This window comes from Orycteropus afer, unplaced genomic scaffold (genome assembly GCF_000298275.1).
Source record: "Orycteropus afer afer isolate SDZICR_OR568_19922 unplaced genomic scaffold, OryAfe1.0 scaffold00092, whole genome shotgun sequence".
Taxonomy (NCBI): Eukaryota; Metazoa; Chordata; class Mammalia; order Tubulidentata; family Orycteropodidae; genus Orycteropus; species Orycteropus afer.
Window position 1 is genome coordinate 1,317,705 of NW_006921679.1, and position 4,290 is coordinate 1,321,994.

The 4,290-nt window shown below is 41.8% G+C and overlaps 1 protein-coding gene across 1 annotated transcript in view; it reads left to right on the forward strand.

The window, feature by feature from the left end:
* The window catches only part of IFT88 (intraflagellar transport 88), a 223,394-nt gene that overhangs the window by 125,714 nt on the left and 93,390 nt on the right, over positions 1 to 4,290 (forward strand). The window lies entirely within an intron of this gene.

A 4,290-nucleotide genomic window follows, 5' to 3' on the forward strand; every position in this document is an offset into this window, starting at 1 on the left:
TTGTGTTTTATTGACTATGCAAAGGCATTTGATTGTGTGGATCATAACAAATTATGGATAACATTGAGAAGAATGGGCATTCCCGAACATTTGATTGTACTCATGAGGAACCTGTACCTTGACCAGGAGGAGGCTGTCATTTGAACGGATCAAGGGGACACTACATGGTTTAAAATAAAAAGGGGAGTGTGGCAGGGTTGTATCCTTTCCCCATGCTTATTCAGTCTATATGCTGAGCACATAATCCGCGAAGCTGGACTTTATGAAGAGAAACATGGCATCAAGATTGGAGGAAGAATCTTTAACAACATGAGATATGCTGATGATACAACTTTACTTGCTGAAAGTGAGGATGACTTGAGGCACTTACTGATGAATATTGAAGAACACAGTCTGCAGTACAGATTACATCTCAAGATAAAGAAAACAAAAATCCTCACAACTGGACCAGTAAACAGCATCACGATAAACAGAAAAGATTGAGGTTGTCAAAGAATTCATGTTGCTTGGTTCTACAATCGACACCAATGGAAGCAGCAGTTAGAACATTAGACGAAGGGTAGCTGGACAGGTCAGCTGTGAAGGAACTCTTTCAAGTGCTGAGGAGCAAGGATGTCTCCTTGAGGCCTAAGGTGTGCCTGACACAGGCTGTGATATTTCCAATCACCTCATATGCATGTGAGAGCTGGACAATGAATAAGGAAGACTGAAGAAGAGTTAATGCTTTTGAGTTGTGGTGCTGCCAAAGAATGCTGAAAGTACCGTGGACTGCTGAAAGAACTAACAAATCTGTCCTGGAGGAAGTGCAGCTGAGATGCTTCTTGGAAGCAAAATGGCCAGACTTCATCTCACCTACTTTGGTCATGTTGTCAGAGGGAACATTCCCTGGAGAAGGATGTCATGCTTGGTAAGGTGGAGGGTTGACAAAAGAGGGGAAGGCCTTTGACAAGATGGATTGACACGGTGGCTGCGACAATGGGCTCAAGGATCATAGAGTTGGCACGGGATTGGGCAGTATTTCATTCTGCTGTGCATGGGGTCGCTATGAGTCATAAGCGACTCACTGGCATCTAACAACAGCAGCATAGATTTCCAAGACTGTAAATCTTTACAGATGCAGACTGCCTCATCTTTCTTTTGTGGAGCTGCTGGTGGTTCAAACCACTGAGCTTTTAGATTGCCCAACCTTCCTTCTGAGGAGTGGCTGGTGGGTTTGACATCAGCCTTCTGGTTAGTAGTCAAGTGCCTTAGGCACTATGCTACCAGAGCTTTTGTTTAACAGCCAAATACCTTAACAACTATACCACCAGAGCTCCTTTTTCTTCATAAAGCACTTAAGATTCACTTTGAAAAACAAATAAATGATTATCTTTGCTGTGAGGAATGTCAAAGATGACATTAGCCTGGATTATTTTCAAAACAAACATAACTATGTTGTTGTTGTTGTTATGTGCCGACTCATTAGCGACCCCTCCTTGGGTTTCCGAGGCAGTATCACTACAGAAGTAGTTACAGAAAAACATTTGCACCCATGGAGTATCTCGTTTTAAGCAGAGTGGTTTTCTGGTGAATACAACAGAATCATTCCGTTTTAAAATGTACTTTTGAGTCACCAAAAATTGGCCTACTCTACAGAGTTACATGTGATTTAAAAATCAAAGTTCAGAGGCTATCTATCTGAAACAATCATTTTTACTTTATATTGACTGTTCCTAAGGAGCTGTGGTAGCGTAGTGGTAAGGCACTTGACTGCTAACCAGAAGGTCAGTGGTTCAAACCCAGCAGATGTTCCGCAGAAGGAAGACAGGATGATCTACTCTGTAAAGCTTTACAGCCTCGGAAATCCAAATGGGGTTCACTATGAGACAGAAACAACTTGATGGCAGTGAGTTTGATTTGATTTTGGTTATTCCTAAGCCAAGATAGGAGGAACAGTTGTATATTATTTGTAGAATATATAAATTACCTTCTAACTATGAGTTATTATTACGTATTGACTATGAAGTAATTTATGTATTTATTGCATGCTTACTGTGCACCAAACACTGAGCTAAATCTGCTATTGTCAAGTCAATTCCGACTCATAGTGCCCATACAGGACAGAGTAGAACTTGCCCAATAATGTTTCCAAGGCTGTAAATCTTTAAAGAAGCAGATTGCCACATTTTTTTCCCATGGAGCTGGTGGGTTCAAACTACCAACCTTAAGTGAGCAGACAAACACTTGAACCACTGTACTACCAGAGTGATTTCTGTGCACCACTGTTCTAGCACTGGAGATGTAGCAGAAAACAAAACAGACAAAAATCCTTGGTCTCATGGAGCTTATATTCTAGTGAGAAGAGAAAGATAATAAATGAATATATGAGTCGGGGCCGACTCCATGGCACATAACAACAACAACAACAACATGTCAATAGTCATAGTACTATGAAGAAAAAACAGATAAGGAGATAGTATTGTAAGGGTTGACTATTATTTAAGATAGGGTGAATAGGGAATGCCTTTCTAATAAGGTACCATTTGAGCAGAGACTTGAAATGATAAGAGTAAGCCAAGAAGATACTGAGGGAGGAGGGAAGGAAAGAGGTTATAAAATTGAACCTACTGCCCTCAAGTTGATTCTGACTCATAACAATCTTATAGGACAGAATAGAACTGCCCCCATAGGGTTTCCAAGGCTATAATTTTTTTTTTTTAATTGTGCTTTAGGTGTAAATTTACAGAGCAGAGTTCGTTTTACATTCAACATTTCTTGTACATTTAGGTTCACTCCCCAATTACCATTCCCAACCCTAACCCACTCTCCTCCCCTCCCTTTCAGTACCTCCTCCCCATGTACCCCTCATAGTTATGCACTCCTGTGTCTCCTGCATTTCCTCCATGTGAATGTTGCCATTGTGGTGCCCCATGGTCCATTGCTCCAAGGGATGCATCTCTGTAGAGTGTGTGGGTGTGTCACCCTGGGTTGAGTGGTCTGTGTGTACGTCTTGTTTACTATTGGGCTGAGAGCCAGCCTTGGGAGTGAGTTTTATTCCAGATCCAAAGTATATCCCTAGGCCATAGTATTGGGGTTCCTGCCAGATTCCATCTGACCAGTAGTTCTGGTCCTCATTGTGTTTTTGGATTTTGTTCCTCGTTTTTCCTCCCACTCTATCCAGGATCTCCAGTTTTGATCCCTTCCGGAGTGGTTGGCATTGGTAGCCAGGCACCATCTGGTTCTTCTGGTCTCAAGGTCCATCATGTCCTAGGGCTGATTGCTTCCAAATATCCTTAGTTTTTTGCACTCTTCTTTGCTTCCAACAATAGGAGACCATTAGCTGCATCTTAGATGGCTGCTTTAAAGCTTTTAAGACCTCAGTTACTGCTCACCAATGTAGGTTGTGGAACAAGACTTTCATGTATTTTGTTGTGCCAGTTGAGTCTGTTGTCCCCAATACTATGGTCCTGAGTTGGTAGATCTGTCTGATCTCTCTCCCGCAGTGTCTGGCTGTTTATGAGAATTGCTCTATGTCTGTCTTCTGTTGTTTCTGTAGTACCTGTGCAAGATTAGCCTGAGCTGAATCAATCCATGGTCTAGAGTATAATCCTGTTCACTGACCCGCATCTGATCTTCTCAGATGTTTATTTGCTTATCTGTGGCCTGGTGTTTGGTGTTAATGGTAATGCAGTATTGTAGAGATACTGACTGGTATTAGCTTCTGTCGTCTATATCTTGTGTGCACAAGTCAGTGTCCTCCCTTTCCCCAATGTTACTGTGCTGGTTACAGACTCTTTCCATACCATCCCTCCCCTTACCACCTCAGCATGTGGCCCCCAACTAGCCTGAAATTATTCTCTCCCCTTCCTTCCATACCCTGGTAACCTACAAAGTGAATTCCCTTCCTTAAGCAAACCTTTCTTTGTCTTTTTACAGTAATGGGCTCATACAATATTTGTCCTTCTACGACTGACTTATTTCACTCAGCATAAAGTCCGCCAGGTCATCCATGTTGTGAGATAATTCGGGTATCCTTCATTGTTCTTTAATGTAGCATAGTGTTCCATTGCATGAGTGTACCGTAATTTGGTTATCCATTCGTCTGTTGATGAGCATCTAGGTTGTTTCCATCTCTTTGCTATAGTGAATTATGCTGTAATGAATGTAGGTTTGCATATGTCTGTTCATGTCCTGCCTGTCAATTCTCTAGGATATAGTCCTAGTAATGGAATTGCTGGGTCAAATGGTATTTCCATTTTCAGTTTCTTAAGGAAACACCATGCAGTTTGCCACAATGGTTGTACCATTTTA